This window comes from Suncus etruscus, chromosome 10 (assembly GCF_024139225.1).
Source record: "Suncus etruscus isolate mSunEtr1 chromosome 10, mSunEtr1.pri.cur, whole genome shotgun sequence".
Taxonomy (NCBI): domain Eukaryota; kingdom Metazoa; phylum Chordata; class Mammalia; order Eulipotyphla; family Soricidae; genus Suncus; species Suncus etruscus.
In genome coordinates this window covers 71,990,075-72,013,629 of record NC_064857.1, presented here as the reverse complement: position 1 = coordinate 72,013,629, position 23,555 = coordinate 71,990,075, and the positions used below count along the sequence as shown (strand labels likewise).

Below are 23,555 nucleotides of genomic sequence, written 5' to 3'. Positions count from 1 at the left end.
GAGGAGCAATTTCTGAGCACAGAGCCAGGATTAATCCCTGAGCGTTGCCAGGTGTGCTCAAAAACCAAAAATAAACAAAAAAAATTGCTTCTGTTTGGGGCACTTTTCAAGGCATCACCATACATAGTCAAAGTGAGCACAAAAAAAAATCTAAAAAGCAGGGCCAGAGAGATAGCATGGAGGTAGGGCATTTGCCTTGCATGCAAAAGGACGGTGGTTCGAATCCTGGCATCCCATATGGTCCCCTGAGCCTGCAAGGAGCAATTTGCATAGAGCCAGAAGTAACTCCTGAGAGCTGCTGGGTATGACCCAAAAACAAACAAATAAAATCTAAAAAGCCTGTTTTTGAGTGTGATGATTTCACACTGCTTCTTCTTTGGCACCTTTCAGAAGCAATGAAAGCTAGAAATGTTTTCATTCACCTCACCAGAATTTCTCAACGAAGTTGCTCCAGAGCTGGCTGCTGAGGTAAGGCCTACAGCTCTGTCTGCTTTGGTAGCAGGTGGACAGCTCCAGAACCTACAGTGGACCACTCCCTGGGTCCCTGAATGTCAGTCACTTCAGCCCAGAATGACTATCCACATAGGAGCTATCTACGTGTCCGTCTTTCCTTACTCTGGGACTGGAGAGCAGATAGGACAGTGTCACAAGCCAGCAGGCCTTTGCAGAAGTGTCCTCCTCTCCAGGGGCTCAGAACAGCAACGACAGGCTGTGGAGGAGGACATCTGTCTCTCCCTGTGAGTCTTCATCTGGCCTGGATCCCTGCCCCGCTGAAATCCTGAGGCAAGGGCTCATCACTGGAGCTCGTATTTTCTCACCCAAAAGCTGTGTAGGAATGCAAATGGGGGAGGGTCCAGTTCCCCAGCCTATCTGGAGTGAAATTTGGGCAAGGCATGAGTGGTCCCTGCTATGCTGAACCTGCCAATCAAAGATAATACTTCAAACATCGAGATGTGGACACTCAGTTCTATTAAGGAAGCTGACCTAGCCCTGAGAAGAAAGTTACTCTGGTCCTTTCAGCTCTGAGAAGACATGCAGAGGAAGGGACAATGGCAGAATCTATCCTCTCTCTGATCTGGGGTGAGGATGGAAGGGTACAGGGTAAAGAATCGGGAAATTGGGAGATGGGAGAAGGCATATGCCTCGATGAACCTGAGGGTTGTTGCTCATACTATGTAATCTCTCAAACATTACTGGGAGTGTCGGGGCAGGAGAAGGGAGAAGAAGGAGAATGAGGAGGAGGAGGAATCTTCCAGAAAGAAGCAGCATTGGGCATTGGGGATGAAGGAGTCATGGGTTAAGATCAACGGATGAGGTTAAGGATACTCTGTCCCAACAGAATTTTAGGCCAGGAAGAAAAATGACTACTGGCCATGAGCGAAGCAGAAGCTCCTATATTGTGAATCTGAGGGATGAAAATGTTTCTGCTCTGAAAGCACTGGAGTGACTGAGGCTGTCAAAGCCATCCTTCCTCCCCATGCATGGGGCACTCACCTCCTTAAAGAAAAGGTCATGCTTTAAGAGGCTATCACAGTAGCTGGGTTATTTGGGACTAGCACCTTGCTATGTTGCATCAGTAGATACAGGTTGCTCCATGATCCTCAGTTGGTACCTGGGGTACAAAGAGAAGCCAACGTGGAGGGGCCAGAGAGATAGCACAGTGGTAGGGCATGCATTGCAAGCGGCCAGCCCAGGACCAACTGTGGTTCGAATTCTGGCATCTCATATGGTCCCTAGTGCCTGCCAGGAGTGATTTCTGAGTGCATAGCCAGGAGTAACCCATGAGCACCACTGGGTGTGGACCCCCCCCCCGAAAAAGAAACCAATGTGTAGTGCCAACAGCACCAACCTTGGAAATGGAGACAGAGAAGGGGCAGAGGAACACCTAGCTGGAAGGCAGAGTTAGGATTTTGCTGGGTAGCTTCTTACCTGTAGGCTCCCAGACTTAACTGTGCCCCCCAAATCCTACTAAACTGCACTGGAGGCTACTACCACCCCCAAAGCGTCATTCTAGTGTCCCCTTCCTTTCTCCCCCTTGCTGTAGGAAACTCTTCTCCCTGAAGCTCCTTCATTTCAAGAATTTTACAGTCATTAATACACCTAGTTCTGGGGCTGAAGAGATAGCACAGCAGTAGGTCATTTGCCTTGCAAGCAGCAGACCCGGGACTAAGGGTGGTTAGAATCCCGGCATCCCATATGGTCCACGAGCCTGCCAGGAGCAATTCTGAGTACAGAGCCAGGAGTAACCCCTGAGCACTATCGGGTGTGCCCTCCCCACTAAAAAATACCTAACTAAATAAATAAACTTGTTTTGGTCTTCTGCGTCAACACTTTTTTTTTTTTTTTGCGGTTTTTGGGTCACACCCGGCAGTGCTCAGAAGTTACTCCTGGCAGGCATGGGGGACCATATGGGATGCCGGGATTCAAATCGATGACCTTCTGCATGAAAGGCAAACGCCTTACCTTCATGCTTTCTCTCCGGCCCCGTGGGTCAACAGTTTTTATAGCCAGCCTGGAAAAAGAATTCCACACCTCTCATGCACTTTCCTCTTATTCCGTCCTCAGAGACAAACACCAGGAAAGGCAGAAAAGCAGCCCTTGGTTCTAGCCTATGATTAACACTATACCAATCCAGTCATACCAACACTATACCAACACAGTTAAGTCTTTTAACAACATATCTCCAAACTAGAAGAGGGTCTTGAGAAATCAAGATTTGCTCAATACTGGGGAGAGAGACTATCATCTGGGCCAGAGCAATAGTACAATGGGGAGGGCATTTGCCTTGCATATGGCTGACCCGAGTCTGATCCCTGGTACCTTACATAGTCACCCAGGCCCTGCCACGAGTGATCCCTGAGTACAGAGCTAGGACTAACTCCTGAGCCCACCCAGGTGTGACCCCCCCCCAAAGAAAACAAACAAAAGATAATGTGGTCTTGGTTGAATAGGGGGAGTTAACATGCAGCTATAGAAGACTACCCTGATTTTGAGGGAGGTGGAACTCAGAAATGATCCCTAATCTGTCTCTGACAAATTCTCAAGTTCATACAGAGTACCTGACAGCTGTTGGAAGAAATGAGTTTTTTTTTTAAATATGTGGAGCATTCAAATATAAAATTTGCAGGCAATAAACTGTGATATTAATGCTCAGTGGCAAGGACAGTGAGGGAAGTAATTGCACAATGCCTGACCTGAGGTAAAACACATGTTAGCAAATACAAAAAGCTTCAGCTCTTGCAGTGGTGGCCAGGTTTCAGGTGCTCCTAGTTCTATATGTTCAGTGCTATGTGAGTCAGAGTATGTGCCCTATTTCCTTACAATACATGCACTGTATTACATGCACACGCATAACTTCATCTGCTAAACTGGCACCACTAAGTCCCATCTGACACACTAAAGTGGGTTGGGGGAGCAGGTACCCCTTTTCTTTTCTTTCTTTCTTTCTTCTTTCTTCTTCTTCTTCTTCTTCTTCTTCTTCTTCTTCTTCTTTCTTTCTTTCTTTCTTTCTTCCTTCCTTCCTTCCTTCCTTCCTTCCTTCCTTCCTTCCTTCCTTCCTTCCTTCCTTCCTTCCTTCCTATCCTTCTTTCTTTCCTTCTTCTTTTCTTTCCTTTCTTTCTTTCTTTCTTTCTTTCTTTCTTTCTTTCTTTCTTTCTTTCTTTCTTTCTTTCTTTCTTTCTTTCTTCCTTTCTTTCTTTCTTTCTGTCTGTCATTTTGGCCTGATCCCCATCACCAGTTTCCTTTCAGAACTTTTTAGTGCTTTACCAATTGCACATATGATTGATTTCACACTTAAAAATCTTCTCATCCTTTGAAAGTGCTCTACATATTGTGACCCTCTGTGGCACAGATGTGAATGTGGCAGTTAGTTACATTGAAGGTTTAAGGTCTCAGACTCAGGCAACCACCCTTTCAAGTTAAAAGAAAACATCCTTTAAAATTTCACAAACCTTCTAAAGAGTTTCATTGTGTAAATCTAAAAGCATGTTCTAATCCGTTCTAAAGGTGAATGTGGGAGCCAGAGAGACAGTATGGGGGGCGGGGTTAAGGCACTTAACTTGCACACAGCTGATCGAGTGGCTTCATTCATAAGGTCTACCCATGTGGTCTCCCAAGCACTACCAGGAATGATCCCTTGAGCACAGTCAGACCCTGATGGTAACTGGGTATGGTCTCCAAGCCCCCCAAATAAATATGAAATGAAGGTATATCTATACAACAACCCCTCTGTACCACCTAGTTTTAGAAAAGCCTATTTTGGGACCTGAGTTATTGTACATACAGCCAGTAGGGTACTTGCCTTGCAACTGATCTGAGTTCAATCCCCAATACCACATATGGTTCCCTAAGCTTACCAGGAATGATCCCTGATCTCACCTCTGGGTATGGCCTCCCCTGATTAATTTTTTAACCAAAAATTAAACAGAAAATCCTGTTTCACAGTCTTCCCAACTGATAGGGCTTTTAACATCATAAAACTTTCTAAAGTCAGAATCTTAGAGTCAATGAAAACATCGCTGAGACCATGTTTCTGTATGGGGACCAAGAGACCAGGGGATAATCCTTTTCTTATCAACCCTACAAGGGAAGGTTTTAAATCTATAAAGAGGTCAAAACAGAAAATAAAGCCTGGTTCGAATTAGCTGAACCCAGGCACAACAGGGTTCCCAGCACCGGAGAGCTGCTTATCACAATGTTCCAGTCATTCAAGACCAGTAAAGCAACAGGGCCAAGATGAGACACTAAGAAAACCAACTATCCTTCATCTCTCATCTTCAAATATTTAAAAATGCTTGTAAGAACCAGGCCTAGTCTTGAAAATACAGGTAATCCTCAAATTATCAGCAGTCTCCAACAATCTAGTCTTCTCTGGGTGAGGCTGTCAAATGCAGGAATGCATTAAATGAAGTGTGAACTTCTAAGTGTGAACTTGAGAAAGACAATAACTTTCAGGAGGTGTCCCATGTCCTCTGCACATAGGATGTTCCATATGCTGGCAAGCAACATGAAGAAAGAACCTTATTCATGTGTTAATCATGATTAAAATTTAACTATGGGGCCTGGAGAGATAGCACAGCGGTGCTTGCCTTGCAAGCAGCCGATCCAGGACCTAAGGTGGTTGGTTCAAATCCCGGTGTCCCATATGGTCCCCCGTGCCTGCCAGTAGCTATTTCTGAGCAGATAGCCAGGAGTGACCCCTGAGCACCACTGGGTATGGCCCAAAAACAAAAACAAAAAAATTTAACTATGAGGTTTTTTTGTTTGTTTGTTTTTTGGTTTTGTTTTTTTGCACTAACCAGTTTCTGGGCTGCTTGTAACTATTCTTCCAGCTGACAGTGCTGAGCTACTAAAACAACCCATCTTCTATTTGGAGTTCTGTCCATCCTAGTTCTGAGTTTCCAACAAAGTCCCAGTTACTTTCACTGAGAGAAAATTGAGGGGCAATCAGGACCCTCAGAACCCAGCCAGCAAGTCCTGTCAGAGTAAACACAGCGGGACCAGCATGGCAGCGCCAAGGGGTCACTGACTGCTGAGAGATCAGACTTCAGGCAAGGTCACACAAGCCCCTGTAAACACCTAGTTTTCCAGGAGAAATTCCCTGCTGTTGGCTAGTTTCACTGACTAATGCAGGGGAAGCCAAGGGAGGGGGGTAGTCTGCTTACCCTCTGCCCAGCTCTCCATTCCAGCACATAAATGAGTAGGCACTGTAAGGCCAGCCTTAAGGAGCAGACATGCTTCTTTAATCCGATTTACTGCCAATGTCCCAGACCCCCCAAAATCCTGGGATTCTTTGCCTTCTGCTGAGACTCTGAATCTTGATAAGCTGGGCCTGTGGCCCCTGCTGGGCTTTGTCACGATTTGACCTTCACCTGCCAGACTGCAAAGCTTCCTGCTCTTGCCTGCTACTCTGCCACCACTGTCTCTGGCCACTCATGTGAGTGTCAGTGTGCATCCAGTCACCTCTTGTGCTCCTGCAGTCCATCCCCACCCCAGGGTGTAGGCCCTGCTTCTGAAAAACACCCACCCCACCCTGCCCCTTCCCCCCTCTCCATCCACGTCCACCAGAGGCCCCAGTCTCCATCACCCCTCACAGCTTCCTCACTAGTCTCTTCCTCCTGCTTTTGGCTCAAACCCTTAGCTCTATCTCCACAGGGTAGCCTGGAAGCAGCTGAAACCCAAACCAGAGCTGGTCACTGAACCACTGAGCAGGGCACTCAGGCCTGCCCACTTGCTTGGTCCATTGCCCACCTTCTCCTTTTGGTCAGGAGATTTTCTCAGCTGATGGCAGGCCCTAAGCTCACCCCAGGACCTTTTTACATACAGAGAGCAACTGCTGCACGTTCTAAATTTTAGGGTTACTTCCTCCTGCAGCCTTTCAAGCCACGACCACTTTATGGTGGTAATAACACTTTCTATAACAATGATGCCTAAATTAGTTATTCTGGATATGAGGCACACTCGTGTGGCTGTATATACATACCCTATGTACTCATGTACCCTATGAGTCTGAGTTGGACTGAATATTTGATGGTTGCCCCTTCACTTTTCTGTTTTTGTTTTTGTTTTTGGATCACACCCAGCAGCACTCAGGGGATAATCCTGGCTCTAAGCTCAGAAATCGCTCCTGGCAGGCTCGGGAGACCATATGGGACGCCGGGATTCAAACTGATGACCTCCTGCATGAAAGGCAAACACCTTACCCTCCATGCTATCTCTCTGGCCCCACCCCCTTCACTTTTCTTAGCCTTATTTTCCTCTAACACTTTTCAGAAAGGCACCTCTAATGATGTTTGTCTCCAATTTTTGTCCAGCCAACATACCCATAGGCTCCAGGAGGGAGAAACTCACCCATGTTTTGTACATGTCTATATTAATTACCTATACTTGGCTGGGGGTCTGGAGCAAACACTGGTGATTTAATAAGTAATTGTTGAATTCCTAAATACAAGAAAGTTATCCAGCCACCAGAAAGCTTCGAGTGACTCACCAATTCCATGGCTTTGTATCAATTGTGAAAGAGAACAAATTCAAGATAATGTGTGTGCACACCCAAACACACACACACACACACACACACACACACACACACAAAGCCCTGGGTACAATCTCCCCGTCACACATCAGATGACGCATGGTGACAGGCACCATGAATGATGCAGAAAACCAGGATTCTAGGGGATATGTGGAAGGCACTTGTCTTCCACGTAGCTGAACCCTGGCTCTGTACCCAACAATTCATTTGGTCCCCAGAGCACAAGACAATACTCCTGAGCAAAAAGTCAAGAGCTGCCTCTAAGGATTACAGCGTAAGGCCCAAGCTCCATCCCATACAAAATTTTTCAAAGGCAAGATTCTAGATCAATGAGGATACACACAAAGACCATGAAAGGAGTGACAGCATGTGTGTAGAATATCCAGAATGAGTCAGTGTAGAAAAGCAGGACCGAGACTAAATATGGGGAGTAGAACATGCATAATGGCTAGAGGGGATGGGTGGTATAAATTAATTTCTGGAACGTAGTCAGGTAATGGGGCTACAAGTCTCCATGTGCTAAAACAACTGCATACCATACTGGAAAGGGTTGTAAAGCACTTAAAGGTGTCTCCATAAAGTGGTGCATGGAGGCCTGGCCTGCCTGTATCTCAGAGGCCACCCAATAGAACAAGGTCAGGGAAGTGCCTATTTTATATGGCATCAAGTAGTTTCTTTTTTTTTTTTTTTTTTTTTTTTTTTTTTTTTTTTTTGGTTTTTGGTTTTTGGGCCACACCTGGCGTTGCTCAGGGGTTACTCCTGGCTGTCTGCTCAGAAATAGCTCCTGGCAGGCACGGGGGACCATATGGGACACCGGGATTCGAACCAACCACCTTTGGTCCTGGATCGGCTGCTTGCAAGGCAAATGCCGCTGTGCTATCTCTCCGGGCCCATCAAGTAGTTTCTTCACCACATACTCTGTGATCCACAGTCCACCTTCCTTGACTATATAGTTCCTTGAGTTCCACCAGGTGTGAACCCTGAGTGCAGAGCCAGGAATAAGCCTTGAGTACCACCAAGTATGGCCCACCTTCAAAAGCAAAACTAAAACCAGAAATCTCTGCTTGGCCCAGGGGAATAGCTCAGGGGCTTAAAACAGCTGCCTGCAAGCTCAGGGCTGGGAGTTCAAACCCCACTTGCATCCTGGCAACTTCGCCATCTGTGATGAGGTCTTGGTTCTGTAGGTAATTTCTGGTAGAATGACAGCCAGGTATGGGTGAACACCATGACAAACTGTGAACTCGGGGGCTTAAAAGACATGTGAGAGCAACACCACAAGCAAGCGTGAGCCCTGTCAAGACCCCTAAGAGGTTCCCCCAGCCATACTTGTGCATTTTAACTCCATATTTGCAACCCCCCCAACCTTACCCACAGGAAGTTAGCAGGCGAGCAGCACCATGGATGCAGCGCCAACCTCAGTGACTGCCACTGCCAGGAGTGTGTGCAATCCCGGCAACACAGTCATGCAGGAAGGAGAGGGAAGAGGGATCTTTACACAGAGCAAATCAGCTTGACGCTATCCAACTAAAATAGAGTTGGAGCCTGTTTATTAAAAACATGCAAGTTCTGCGACAAAGAATAGAGAATACAGTTAGAGTAGTGAATGATTGGTCCACTGTGACAGTGAGAATTGGAACTGATCACTCTGGACAAGAAGTGGGTGCTGAAAGAGGATAAAGTGACATGTATATGGCATCCCTTCATTAGCAATAGTGCAAACCACGGTGTCAAAAAAAGGGAAGAGGAAGGAAGAGAGGGAGAGAGAGAGAGAGAGAGAGAGAGAGAGAGAGAGAGAGAGAGAGAGAGAGAGAGAGAGAGAGAGAAAGAAAGAGGAAGAGAGAGGAAGAGAGAGGAAGAGAGAAGTAAAATGTCTGCCACAGAGGCAGGAGAGAAAAAGTAAGAAGAAAACTGGGGAACTGGTGGGGGAAATGTGTGAAGGTGAAGGGTGGTGAACATTCTATGAATGAAATTCAACCATGGATAATTTTGTAACCACAGTGCTTAAAGTATTATATTAAAAAAATTAATAAATGGGCCTGGAGAGATAGCATAGCAGTGTTTGCCTTGCAATCAGCCGATCCAGGACCTAAGGTGGTTGGTTCGAATCCCAGTGTCCCATATGGTCCCCCGTGCCTGCCAGGAGCTATTTCTGAGCAGACAGCCAGGAGTAACCCCTGAGCACTGCCGGGTGTGGCCCAAAAACCAATAAATAAATAAATAAATAAATAAGGAAAGGGGCCAGAGAGAGAGCATGAAGGTAAGGCGTTTGCCTTGCATGCAGAAGGACGGTGGTTCAAATTCAGGCATACCACATGGTCCCCTAAGCCTTTCAGGAGCGATTTTCAAGTATAGAGCCAGGAGTAACCCCTGAGTGCTGCTGGGTGTGACTCAAAAATAAAAAAGAAAAAAGAAAAAAAAGGAAAAAGAAAAAAAGAGAAAATTTGGCAACTAAACATAATAAATAAACAGAACACGCAAGTTCTCCCTCAGGCTTGAGACCACAGTATGAGTAAAGGTGTATGAAGGTTGTGAAAAGATGCACATATCTTTGTCCGAAGAGATAAGCACCAAAGTCTGTATCAAAAGGTCCCTGGACCTGAGACTGCTCCCCACAAACCCACTTCAGAAGTGCTTCAGCACAGACTCTGCTGGGTCTGTGGACCCAAAACTTGAGCTTTGTTTAGAAGACAAGAGAGGCTACGGAGAGATAGCATGGAAGTAAGGCGTTTGCCTTTCATGCAAAAGGACGGTGGTTCAAATCCCAGCAGCCCATAGGATCCCCTGTGCCTGCTAGCGGTGATTTCTGAGCATAGAGCGAGGAGTAACCCCTGAGTACTTCCGGGTGTGACCCAAAAACCAAAAAAAAAAAATTTTGTTGTTTTGGGCCCGGAGAGATAGCACAGCGGCGTTTGCCTTGCAAGCAGCCAATCCAGGACCAAAGGTGGTTGGTTCGAATCCCGGTGTCCCATATGGTCCCCCGTGCCTGGTAGGAGCTATTTCTGAGCAGACAGCCAGGAGTAACCCTTGAGCAATGCCATGTGTGGCCCAAAAAACAAAAAACAAAAAACAAAAAAAAAAAAAAAAAAGAAGACAAGAGAGGCTGCCTTGAGGAAGCAAACAATCTGTTGTTTAAGGAAATTTTGTTCTCATTTTGTGCTCAGGGTTTACTCTTGGCTCTGTACTCAGGAATCACACCTGGAGGGCTCAGGGGACCATATAGGACACTGGGCAGTGAACCTGAGTGGCCACATACAAGACATTCATCCTCCCCGCTGTACTATCATATCGCTCCAGCAAATGAAGTAATCATTTTGAAATGTGAATTCGAATTAAGAAATAGTTATTAGTGTTTTTCTCATGGTTTCTGTTTCCTCCCACTTCCACCACCTTCTTTTATAATCTATTTCTTAAAAATTGAAAGCAAGTTAGGACTATTTTTTTCTCTGCTATAGAAAGGACCCTAAAGTTCATGGAAAATCTCCTAATTGTGAGTCTGACAGTCAAACCAGTGTATACCCAGATAACAGATGCTTAAGGGCCAACAGTTTAGGATGAATAGCTACAGGGGACAAAGATGCATGTCACTCCAGCCACCACCCAACCAGAGAGATCTTTAGGCAGGAAGAAGGAGAAGTATGAACACTTCATTGTACACAGCTCCCACCTCGCTCAACCTACTACTGTGAAAGACCAATTTCATTGAATTCATTCATTTGTGAATGAACCTTCACAAACTCCCAGGAGCCACCACTTCTGGGCTTATGCCTGTCATTATTCCCAAGAGCCAACGGGGCACAACTTGAGCCTTCACCTGCAAGTAAGTAAACCAAACGTCATCTCCAAAGACATGAATTATTATTAGGCTTTCAAAAGGGAGGTTCTGACACAAAATGTGGATGCACCTCAAAAACACTAAGTACATAAGCAGTACAAAAGAACATCTGTGGTGATGACACCTTCAGAAGGTTCATGAGAGGGGCTGGAGCAATAGGGTGTCTGCCTTGCATGCAGCTGACCCAGGACAGACTTCAGTTCGATCCCCCGACATCCTATATGATCCCCAAGCCAGGAGCAATTTTTGAGTGCATAGCCAGGAGTAACCCCTGAGCATCACTGGGTGTGGCCCAAAAACCAAAAAAAAAAAAAAGATACATGAGAATAACAAGTTCTGGGGAGGGGTGGGCCAGGCTACAGGAAGGAGAACTGCTTAACCAATGCAGAATTTTGGAAGGGAAGATAAGGACCGGAAGGTGAGTATGTTCAATGTCATAGGATTCATACTTTAGAGATGGCTCAAGGAGTCAATTTGGGACTAGGAACGTGGCTCAGTGTATAAAGCACATGCCTTGCATGTGTGAGGACCTGGGTTCAAGCCCTGCTACCAAAAAGCACAAAATAAAGTTTATCTTAGAAATAAATTATGCCAATGAAAACAAAATTTCCAGCCAGAGAAATAATGTAGGATTAAGTACCACACCAGGCCTGTGTGGGATTGATCCAGATTCAAGTCCCCAGTACCTCATAGAGTCCTACCTGGTGTGATTCCTGAGCACAGAGCCAGGGATTAGTCTCAAGCACTGCTTTCAGTGTGATCCAAACAGAACAAAATTCCTATGAAATTCATGTTGGTGCTGAGACACCCTCGTTTCTTTCCCAAAATGCTGGCAACATAAAAAAAAACAGATTTTTTTTTACTGCTTCCTCACAGAGTTTGCCGACAGATGAACTCTACATACTTTGCTTGTCTCCTAAAAACTGCAGCACTTTCTACAACAGCTGTTAACATCTGGCTCTGTTTCTTCAACAAGTTTTACTCCCCAATATGGTGGTAGGGCTGGTATTTCCGCTATGGAAGCAGAGGGGTGGGGTAAGACCTCCTTCTGTCATGGGGTAGTTTTCTAGTTACTTCTTGAGAACTATTGAGCCCTGGGTGAGCATTTCTGGGCCCTGAATCCACAGACTGATCATATTTGGGGACTTCTGAAAAACATTCTAATACTCCAGAAGATTGAAGGGGTCATCACCCCCCTTCAGAAAGTGGGGAACTTATCTAATACGACTCAAGAAGGGCCAAAGGGATATGGGAAAGTAATGTTGGAGCATGAAGCATGGTTTATAGGTTCTTTGAGCTCAGCTCCTTGTGAATAAAAGTTGGAAATGAGAGTCGGGAAAATAGTACATCAGGAAGGGTACTGTATTTTTCGTACCATAAAATACACTCCCCCCCCCCAAAAAAAAAGTGCATCTTACAGAGCAAATGCCACCTGGAGCTAAAGCCTGAGGGGGGAGGAACACATCTAAAAACTATGTGCGTCTTATAGTCAGGTGCATCTTATAGAGCGAGAAATACAGTACTTGTCTTGCAAGGAGCCAACCTCAATTCTATCCCTGGCACCCTTAGATGGTCCCTTGAACCCTGCCAGGAGAAATGCCTGAGTACAGAACAAAGAGTAGACCCTTAGCATTGCCAGGAGTGGGGCAGAAACAAAACTAAACCCCCAAAATTGGAAACCAGATTTCAAACACTGGCTGTTTTCTATCGAACACATCTCAACCCCCAGGGAACAAAAGCCTGTCTGCAGAAGACAAGACATAAATAACCGGTGGGTAAATAGAGGAAAGCTAGCAGCTAAAGGTCAGAGCCGGAACTTGGGTGCTGAGGTTCTGGACTTCCTGCAGGCTTCGACAGGCTGCAGGGCCACCATGACCAGGGACACCCCAAGACCCAGGGCCTTTTCCCAGAATGGAGCTGACTCCCCACTCAGCCTCACAGAGCATGAGCTCCAGCCCCTCTGCAGAAGTAATGTCCACAGTCTCAGGTGCCAAACACAGGCTCTCTACATGGTAGTGGGGCCACAGCCTGAGGAAGAGGAAGGCTCACTGCCCTGCTCTCCAATCACAAAGGAAACTTCCACATGCACCCTCAGAACTCCAGGGCTTCAAGCGTCAGGTGGGCACCCCCAGAGCAAGGCCTGGGAAAGATGATGGCGCAATTTGTCTTGTTTGTTTTTAGATCACAGCCAGCAGTGTACAGGCCTCACTCCTGACTGCACTGAGGACTCACTCCTGGTGATGCTCGAGAGGCCATATAAGATGCCAGGGATCAAACCCGGGTCTGCTGTGTGCAAGGCTAGTGCCTTACCTGCTGTACTATCTCTCCAGCTCCCTAGGAACTGTTTTGAGTAGGAAGTACTGAATGATATTGAGTCACTAAGACAGCCTGGCAAGCTGAGAAGCTTTTATTTTGGGGAGAGGGGGAATGCCTGGCACACCTGCACCTGGCCATGCTCTGAGGACTCTATGTCAGGAGCCTTAATCCCTATACTAGCTCTCTCAACCCCACATTGAGGCTTTTTGTTGTTGTTTGATTGATTTGGGGGACACTCCCAATGGTGCTCAGGAACCACTCCTGGCAATGCGCAGGTATGGAATGCCAGAATTAAAGCAGCTTCAAAGCCAGAGAGGTACAGGGGAGAGGGTGCTTGTTTTGCATGAGGTCAACCTGGGTTCAATTCCCAGCATCCCATATGGTCCCCTGATCTATGCCTGCCAGGAGTCATTCTTTAGTACAAAACTAAAAGTTACCCCTGGGCACTGCCAGTGTTACCCCCAAACAAAACAAAACCACACAAGAGGAGCCAGAGTGATAGCATGGAGGTAAGACATTTGCCTTGCATGGGGAAGGACGGTGGTTTGAATCCTGGTATCCCATATGGTCCCCCAAGCCTGCCAGGAGTGATTTCTGAGCATAGAGCCAGGAGTAACCCCTGAGCACTGCCGGGTGTGATCCAAAAACAAACAAACAAACAAACAAAAACACCAAAAAACAAAAAACACAAGAAATAAAAGGGAAGAAACTTTAAGGGTAAGGAAATACTAATTTTGTTTACCTGATTTACGGGGGAATGTCTCCTAAGTACTACACAGAGCCAGGGGACTACTGGCAATGCCTGGCTTTGCCATGGGGCCTCACAGTTCAGTGCTCTGCCAAAGGGTGCAGGACTATTCAGACCCAGTAGTGCTCCTAGGGACCTTCCGGCTGTACCCAGTGCTCAGGAGGCTACAGTGGGGCCGGGGTGGAAATGGGACCTAACACAAGCTAGGTGGGCTCTGCATTCTTGTGAGCCATGTTCTTCTTCAACAGTCGTTTAAGAATGAGGCAGAGGAAGGTCAGAGTGGAAGTGGGATTCGGTAGGCCAATGTCAGAGCCTCCCTGGCCAAGGAGAATAGCCAGGGTGTCCCTCACGGCCAGGATCTATCAGGTAGGTCCGGGTCACCAGCTCCTGGCTCTCCTTCAGGGCCTAAATGTCGAGCTCCAACCCTCACCCCTACCCGGGGAACTGGCTCTCACCACTGCCAGGCACGAATAGGCATTTGTGTTTGCTCAGTAAACACTGACATGGAGAGTGACTTGCTCAGTCTCAGAGAAAGCTGCCTGCTGGGGAGCAAATGCCTGGCCAGAGCCACCGCAGCCACACCAAAGGGCAATGGTGCTAAGGGTGAGCTGAGCTGCCGTAAGTCCAGCTCAGCCATGTGACCTAAAGGTAACTCTGTGCCCAAGAGTGACCACTGCACCCTTCTGACAATCCGAGGCTTAGAGGACCCTTCTGGTCCCAAAGAGTCCTGCTCCAGGGCTGGGGCTTTAGGTTAGCAGGCTGGAACTCAGGCTCTGGTGGCAGGAGGCCTGGATTCGATCTATGGCATTATCAGGTACAGCCCCAAAGCCTGGAGTCAGAAGTGGCTGCAAAGCCCCCCATTCAAGTCACAAACTTTTATTTTACTGCTGCTTCATGCTCAGGGCTCTAGGTACCCAGTTAGCTACAAGTTTTGATTATAGCTGCTAATGATTTATCTAAAGACAGACACATTTAAAAGTAATAGGGAAGGGCTGGAATGATAGTGCAGCGGCTAAGGCACTTGCCTTGTATGTGGCTGACCCAGGTTCGATCCCCGGCATCCCATTTGGTTCCTCAAACACTGCCAGGAGTAATCCTGAGTAAAGAGTCAAGGAGTAACCAATGGGCATTGCTGGGTGTGGGTCGTCCCCAACCCCAGAAGGAAGTAATAGGAAACCACTAACTTCCAAATTATCAGATGATAAAGTTTTTTCTTGTCTAAAATCTAAACCTGAAAACTATATGGATGCTTTCTAAATGCTTCGTTCATAAAATCAGGATTTCGGTGACATAGGCTCTCCATAGGTGTTATTACATATATACATATATAAAAATATAAATATAGATTAGATAATAGAGTAGTAGTTATGCATAGGGATGTGGTTTCAGGAGTACCCTGGTTAATGGAATCAAAAAGGATAACATATCTTCTTTTTGTGTTATTAAAACTCTTCTGATGGCAAATTAATTTTTATCTTAATAATAAAACACCTCCAGGCATGGATACAATTCATCTAATTGATGCCCACAAACAGATATGGAAACTCACAAGATAACCAAAAGACATCACAAGAAAAACTTCCCAGGTGCTTAGTCTAGAAGTAAGTTCTAAAATTAAGGGTTTAAGGGGCCGGAGAGATAGCATGGAGGTAAAGCATTTGCCTTGCACGCAGAAGGTCGGTATTTCAAATCCCAGCATCCCATATGGTCCCCTGAGCCTGCCAGGAGTGATTTCTGAGCATAGAGCCAGGAGTAACCCCTGAGCGCTGCCGGGTGTGACCCAAAAAACTAAAAAAAAGAAAAAAATTACGGGTTTAAGAATTAAAAGGCGGGCCCGGAGAGATAGCACAGTGGCGTTTGCCTTGCAAGCAGCCGATCCAGGACCAAAGGTGGTTGGTTCGAATCCCGGTGTCCCATATGGTCCCCCGTACCTGCCAGGAGCTATTTCTGAGCAGACAGCCAGGAGTAACCCCTGAGCAATGCCAGGTGTGACCCAAAAACCAAAAAAAAAAAGAATTAAAAGGCACCTCTCTTTTATTTTGGGGGCTACATCTGGCAGTGCTCAGATGTGCTCTTTTTTGTTTATTTTTGTTTTTGTTTTTCCTGGCAGGTTCTGGGAGCTATGGGATGCGGGGGGGGGGGGGTCCATCCTGTGTTGGCTGTGTGCAAGGCTGCTCTGGCCCCAGGCACCTCTCTTTTAAAGAGAAGTCTGGGAACAAAAAGGGACCCATAAAACTTGACCTCGTACCTAAAAAGCAAGTCTCTCTACATTCATAGCATATAAGCTTATTTTACAATGGTTGGAATCAAGGAGCAAAGGTAGAAGGTTGATGAAAATCTCTCAGGAGCAAGATATCAGGATTACCTGTATTGCATGAAGGTTGTTCATGAAAAACTAATATGGCAAATAACCTGGGGCTGCAATAAAATATAAAAACTAGACCATGCTGGACACCATGCTGTTTTTTTTCATAGATGCCAGTTTAGGGGCCGGTGAGGTGGCGCTAGAGGTAAGGTGTCTGCCTTGCAAGCGCTAGCCAAGGAAAGATCGCGACCTCGGTTCGATCCCCAGCGTCCCATATGGTCCCCCCAAGCCTGGGGCAATTTCTGAGCGCTTAGCCAGGAGTAACCCCTGAGCATCAAACGGGTGTGGCCCAAAAAATAAAACAAAAAAAAAAGATGTCAGTAAATTTAGGCATACATCTAAGGTTATACAAATTTAAAAGTAGATAAATATCCTAAAATTAAACTAAGAGGTAGCTTGAAGAATTTCCTGCACACAGGATACTTGGGTTTAATCCTGAGCCCTACAAGGATTATTTCAGAACAACATAGTCCACTGCCACTGATAGTAACTCTCCAAGAAATATTGTATGGTTGGCGTTCAAGTGGTAGAACACAAGCCCTGGTTGTGTGAGACGCTGGTTTTGCCCCAGAACCACATGTCCAAGTCCACACATCTTCAATACACACACACACACACACACACACACACACATATGCGTGGTCTCCAACACAATAAATAGTAGACAGTGTGGGCCAGAGAGATAGCATGGAGGTAAGGCATTTGCCTTTCATGCAGGAGGTCATCGGTTCGAATCCCGGTGTCCCATATGGTTCGAATCCCGGCGTCCCATATGGTTACCTGTGCCTGCCAGGAGCAATTTCTGAACCTGGAGCCAGGAATAACCCCTGAGCACTGCCAGGTGTGACCCAAAAACCACACACACACAAAAAAAATAGTAGACAGTGTTTTTTAAGAAAAAGAACTAGAATTGGGGGGGGGGGGCTGGAGAGATAGTACAATGGGTGAGTCACATGCCTAACCTGGGTCAATTTCTTGCACCCCACATAGCCCCCTAAACTGTCTAAGAGCACCTGTCTGAGCACTGTCTGAGCATCTGGAAATATTAATTCCTGCTTCTTATGACTACTGGCTCTAAAAGGAAAAAATTAAAGAAAGATCCCAGGCAAGAGAGAAAGAAACATTCCATAGCCCCATCTGGACGGTGCCATAAGCCCTAAATTCAGAATCTCTCCACTCCGGGAAGGGGCCCTACAACCTGCATCACAATATGACCTCACACCAGCATTACTTTAAAGCTTCGGTTAAACAAACAAACAAAAAAAAAACAAAAAACAAAAACAGCAATCGCCTCCTGCTTCACAAATAATAAGTGCAAGCTGGCCGGCGTTTTCGCTAAAATCAAAACCAGAAGAAAAGGTTGGAGTTAGCCAGAGCCACTCAGCCAGGGAGCAAAGTGCTCTGCCGACCTGCAGCTGCCCCATCAAGGAGAACTGCAGAAGTCCACCACAGCATCCCCACTAAAATAACAACAACAACAACAACAACAATAATAATAAATAGCGCACCACATTGAGGAGCGGTTGGAGCAAGGAATCCTCAAAGGCGTAATTGCAGAGGCAGTCCTCTTCCCCCCAGAAAGCAATCAGCTAATAACTGGTCGTCATCTCTTACAGAGTCTGCAGGCATGGGTTTTAGCAAGTCTTGAAACAAGGTCCAGACTACAGAATGTCACTTTGGGTCGAACACAAAAGTACTCCTGGGACCATGAAAACTAGCCTTGCCTCTTTCTCCTGGGTGCTTGGGAGCCTATTAATACCTTGATCTTTTTTTTTTTTTTTTTTCCCCTGTTCCTAAAAATCGGGAGCCTCGGCCCATGCCATCTGCTCTGCAAAGAGGCAAAGGGGCAGAACTGGCGAAGGCAAAGCCGCCAGGAAGATGGGAAAGTCTCCTCTGCGGGCAAAGCTGAGAACAGTTTCCGGCCCCGACTTCGCCAAAATGACTTGGAGAGACGCGCGGGGCCAGAGGACGCGGCGGGGCTGGGAGGGCCTTTCCGGGAGGAAATGTACCCCGGTTTCTTCTTACTGCTGCGAGTCACCCCGTTTCCCGCAAATGCATCCCCCTTCCGTGTCCTCGTCCTCCCAGGACTCGGGGTAGCTGTGCTGGAAGGCCGCTTCGTTGCCCCCAAACCAGGATGCCCGTCCGGATGCACAAAGCAGTGACAGCTCAGGGCACCCGCCGGGGGCCGACAGGGCCAGGGCCATGGCAATGCCCAAGGAGCGAACGATGCAACCCTCTCGTCCCGCAAAATTGACCCTGTTTCCATCACCTCCCAGAGTGCGTTAAGATGATCAAGATATGGGGGGACCAGGAGAAAAAGGGGAGGAAACCTTGGTACTGGTGCAGGTGATCTCAACGCCCATCCCTCCGCGCAGGTGCGGCCAGGTGCTCTGGTCCTAAAAGACTTTTCCAGACACGAGGGCACAGGCTTCTGAAGGTCCAGAAGCAGCGGCATTGGAGGTCTCCCAGTGGGGCACCGTGCGATTCTCACCCGAACCCCACAAACACAACTTGCCCGGGGCAAGACTCGGGGCTCAGCGCCCGGCAAGTGCGCGGTGGACCAGCCTCTTAGGGCGCCCCGCTCCCGTTCCCTTCTACTCCCCGCAGTGGAAAGCGCCCGGACCGGGTGGCACCGCGCTGCCCGACCCCCGCCAGTGGTGCCTCCCGGGACCCTGCGCCCCTCAAGCCCGGCCCCGCGCGGGCTCCAGAGTCGGCTGGGCTAGGACGGCTGGCGGGGTCGGCCGGCTGGAGGGGAAGTTGGGGACCCCCGTCTCCGCGCCCCTTCTTACCTGGCGCTCGCTGGGCCCCGGCTGGGGCATCCGCCGGCTGCGCGCCTCTCCGCGCGCGCGCTCGCTGCGCACCTGGCCGCTCGGCCCCAAGCCCCGGCCGCCGCGCTAGCGCTTCATGGCGCACGGGGGCTGGCCCGGGGCCCCGGGCAGTGAGCGTGTCCAGGTGGCGGCAGCGTCTCCGCAGTGGCTCCCGGCCTGCCCCCGCCCCGCGCGCCCTTCCCCGGCGGCCGCCCTCTGCGCCCCGCTCCGCTCCCAGGACCGGCCAAACTGGTTCCTCGGCTCCCGGGTGGTGCCCGCCGTCGCCCTCCGGCACCCCGCGGCCGCGGCGCGCAGCAGGGGTTGCAGCTGGGGGCGGGCCCGGCCGTGCGCCCTCCCTCGATCCCTCCCGAGGAGGCGGAGAAGGGCTGGACGGACGGACGGGCTCCCCGGCGGCCCCCACGCGGGCCCGGGCCGGCCCTTGGCACCCTCGGGGCGCCCGGCCACTCAGGTGGGCACCGCGACGGCGCCCCGAGCGCGCCCCCAGCTCGCCCGTCTGCGTCCCCGCCCCGGTGCGCCCCTCGCTTTCCCCTGCCCCACTCGCCCCTCGTCTCTTTCCCGCTGCCCCGGGTCGAGGACCGAGCCAGCCCGGAAAGCTGGCCAGGCCAGGCCAGCCGCTCGCCCGGGACCTGAGCGCCCTCGGTAAGGGGAGCCGAACCCTGTCGGTGCCAAGTCACGTTCAAGGCACCGGTCACCGGAGGCGCGTCGCGCTTTGGCTTCGCCGCGGGGAGAGAGGGCGAAGGAAGGAGAGATGGTGCCAAGACTCCCCCCAGTCAGTCATTGCATCGATAGGGCGTTGATGTTGGCGTTTTCTTGGGGGTGGGGGTCCGGTTCTATTGAGATCGAGAACAAACCTCTTCTAGCCCTTTGGGCATCCAAAGGAGCCCAGGTGTGGCGTGTGTGTGGTGTGTGAGTGGCCTGGAGTGGGTGGAAATGGTACCTGATTGTTGGCTGGGGTCTGTCTGAGTAGTGCTTGAGCAGTAACTTCTACGCTCTTCATTGCTTATCTACTGTGTGAAAATAGGCAGCAACGAGGGAGGGATGCGGGAAGGGGAATGAGATGATAACTGGGGATGCTAGCGACCAGCACCCCCATGGCCTCCAAGGTACCTGAAGGAGGAGGAAAAGGAGAAGGAAGCGAAGAAGAGGAGGAAGAAGAACAACAGCAACAACAAAGAGGAGGAGAAGGAAGAGAAGAAGTGGTGGAAAGAAGCTGGTGATGAAGAGTAGAAAAGTAGCAGGAGGAAGACAAGAGGATGAAGAAAGGAGAAAAACAAGAGAAGGAAAGATGATGAAATGGAAGGAGAGGGGGAAGAAAAAATGGTATGAAAGAGGAAGAAGTTAAGATGATGGGAAATTGCTTTACTGTCTAAGGAGATGAGGCAGACACCTCCATGCTCAAAGGCTGGGCTATTGGACGCCTCTGCATGACCTTGCGGGTGGGGGCACGCTCAAGTAAGAAGCCAAGACCCCCCTTTTCAGGACCAGAGATGCACGGAGTGGTACAAGAGTTGCCTACCCATGTGCTGTTTAACCAGGAGGGTTCAACACCAGGCCAGGCGGGTTTCTGTTTCATGACTCAGACTCGACCTTTGACCATATGGTGCTAGCTGGTCCTCAGTTTCCTTGATTATAAATGAGATTAGACATGATGATCTCTCTGGGAATTGCTTTCTGGAGCCAAGAGCTAGGAAAGAGGACAGAGGCCAGAAGACAGAAGGGTAGAAAATCTAGTGACTAGTGGGCTGACCAAGCAGAAAGCTCTCCAAGTCCAGTATGGGTGTGAGCCGTAGGGTAGAGGCCAAGGAGTGGGGGCTTCTTCTTGACAGTATCTGGGATCCCTGGAAGTTTGTCATAACCTCTGGGGAAACTGCCTGGTATGCTTTATCCTGAGATCACCTGGAAGAAGACATACTGGAGGACGGTCTACTTCTTAGAAAGCTAGAACAGTCTAAAGTAGTTATCAGAGGAAGCAGGGAAGTGGAGGAGTGGGGGCTCCTGGAGACCCCCCCCCAGGGTGGAGAAATGGTTAGAACAGGAAGTTTGGTCAGACCATGCAGCCCTTGATGGCAGAAGCATAGAAGAGAGCAGGGTTTTTCAGACTGGAGCATTTTGACCTACCAGGACAATATCTATCACCCTAAGACTCAAAGAATGAGGATCCCCTTCTTGCAACTCCTCTAGGAAGTGCTCCTTCTGTTCCAGAAAGCAGGGTCTCAAGGTTAGGGAAAGAGAAAGACGGGGGGTGGGGGTGGGGGTGGGGGAGAGGGAGAGAGAGAGAGAGAGAGAGAGAGAGAGAGAGAGAGAGAGAGAGAGAGAGAGAGAGAAGATGCTTAGTTGAGGCAGACTGTGCAATACATACACACACACACACACACACACACACACACACACACATACACAGAGCGAAAACAATGAAGATTTCAATGAGGTCCTTGCTCTTATGGACTACAGGGCAGTGGGAAGGAGAGGCATGGAAAAGTCACACAATGAATATTGTTTTAAAGATTCAACCAATATTTGTCTAGAGTCTAACTCTGCTAGGAGGCACTGTTGCAAATACATCTATGACTCAGAGAGGCTCATTGTCTCTAAAAGGTGATGAAGGCTTGGGGAAAAAAAAAATAGAGGAGGACCATTACTGGGGTAGGAGACAGGGCATAGGGCCCCTGAAAGTTCCTTCTAGGGTTGTAAAAGTTCTGTTTCTTGATCTGGGTGGTGATTTCATGAAAGTGAACTTTCATAGGTTGACCCACACTCTTTAGATCTAAATGTGAGGGCAGGAGAGATAGCCCAGAGCTAAAGTGTTTGCCTTGCTGCCAGGGGCCAATCCCACTTTGATCCTTGGCATTGTACATGTCCCCCCCTCATCCCATGCACTGCCAGCTATGATCACTGAGCACAGAGCCAGCAGTAAATTTGAGCCCTGCTCAGTGAGCCCCAAAGCAACCAAAAGAAAAAAATTTTTGAATATTAAACAATGATTTAAATAATAAAAACAAAGCAGGGCTAAGAGATTGGGAATGGAGAAAATTACCAGGGTAAAAAGTAAAGTCGAGGAGCCAAAGTAATAGCACAGTGAGTTGGGAGTTTGCCTTGCATGCAGCAGACCCAGGTTTCAATCCATGCATCCCATATGGCTTCTTCAACTTGCTAGGAGTTATTCCTGAGTGCAGAACCAGGGGTAACCCCTGAGCACAAAAAAAAAAAAAAAAAAAAAGTAAAGTCGAGTTTGAGAGGAATTGCACTTGCAAAGGACTTACCAGAAGAGAGAAGTCTCATTCCAGGCTGGAGAAATGCTTTGAGAAGTCACCAGCCTGGGAGTCAGAAGCCTGGGTTGTACCTGAGCCTTGCTTGCCGGCATCCACCTTCTTGTCAGTCAGTATCCTGTGCCTTCCTTCCTGCCCTTTGGAGGGAGATTCCTTAGAGCCTGTCAACCGATACTGTAGATAAAGGCAGCGCATTTGACCTGCACTTCCTGACCCTCGGCCCTGCGGAAATCATGCCAGACTGCAGGTGCCATGTCAGGTCGCCCATTGAATATGCTTCATGCATGTGACAAAGATGGATAGAGCTACATGCCTACATGCTGGCATGAGTCAGATGGCTGCTATGACACCATGGTAGCCTGGTGCTCCTCTGCAGTCCCCGGTCTCAGCCGGCTTTTCCCAGAGGTCTCACGTGGGACCAGTAAACTCTCTGGATGTCAGTGGAAGCCCACCACGTCCAGCGCCCAGGGCCTCCCCTCACGGAGAACACTGCGAACACAGAAACAAGACTTTTCTCGGCTGCTGTAGTTTGTCATTTCCTCCAACTGTTTCTTTTCTCCTTTTCTTGGCAACACTTTTGGGCATATTTCCATGATCAGGGTGGGAAGGGGGAGAGGCTGCCAAGAAGTCCTGCTCCACTTGACTGAGAATTCATTTCCCAGAATATGTTGTTGTTGTATTTCCAACAAAATAAGCACTAAGGTGAGAAGAGATGAGTTTAAAGGGAGACAGGAGTGGTTGTATTCGGCTCTTTACTAAACTCAGTCATTTAAGCTGAAGTGTTTCATGCCAATGGAAAGATTTTGCTACTGCCCTATGGGCTATTGTAGCCTTGTCTTGGCGAGCAAGATGAGCCCAGTGGGAAGATAAAGTCCTCCCAAGCCATTGGTTACACTAGCTTCAGATTTTAATTTTACATATTTAGGTTTGGGGGATGCATCCAATGGTGCTCAGGGCTTAGTGCTCAGGATGCTCAGAGTACCTTATGGGGTATTGGGGATTTAATCCAGGTTGGCTGTATTCAAAAGCAAGTAAGTTTCTTACTGGAAGTACTATCTCTCTGGCCCCAATCCAAAATTTTCAACACAGTCAAGACAATACCTCTTATGTGAGGTATCTTGTCTGCAATAAATAAAATAAGGAGCTTCAAATAATTGATTTCGTTTT

General features: G+C 48.3%; 1 protein-coding gene across 1 annotated transcript in view; it reads right to left on the bottom strand.

Moving 5' to 3' along the window:
• ATP8B1 (ATPase phospholipid transporting 8B1) overlaps window positions 1-19,197 on the bottom strand; it is a 119,043-nt gene extending 99,846 nt beyond the window's left edge. The window contains exon 1 of the mRNA XM_049782045.1: window positions 19,084-19,197. The gene's annotated coding sequence lies outside the window, so the exon portion shown is untranslated. The remainder of the gene's footprint in view (window positions 1-19,083) is intronic.
• Between the last annotated feature and the right edge of the window lie 4,358 nt (window positions 19,198-23,555).